The sequence below is a fragment of the Odontomachus brunneus genome, unplaced genomic scaffold (assembly GCF_010583005.1).
Source record: "Odontomachus brunneus isolate Ranch 3 - 2012 unplaced genomic scaffold, Obru_v1 Obru_scaffold_191, whole genome shotgun sequence".
NCBI classification, from domain to species: Eukaryota; Metazoa; Arthropoda; class Insecta; order Hymenoptera; family Formicidae; genus Odontomachus; species Odontomachus brunneus.
This window is the reverse complement of record NW_022639641.1, coordinates 62,076-62,376: the sequence shown is the minus strand read 5'-3', so window position 1 is coordinate 62,376 and position 301 is coordinate 62,076.

The window sequence follows — 301 nt, the reverse complement described above, 5'->3', positions numbered from 1 at the left end:
GACTGAATGTTATCGAGAAATGTCGAAATTAGTCGAAACTACCTGTTTCGTTAGTAATGACTACTAGAACTGTTTGCATTGCCATCTAACATTTGCGGGCGGAAACTAAGTTAAGATCCTAATATATTTATTTCTTGCTCGATATCGTCTATGTCGTCTTGTCGAGCTGTTAAATTTATTATGTAGTCATTTTATATGTTATTAAACTTATTTACATATAAATATGTGATTAAATCTATTTTAAATATTAATTAGAGGTAATTTTTACCTTCACTTCGCTTCTTATTTATTCGTTTTAGCA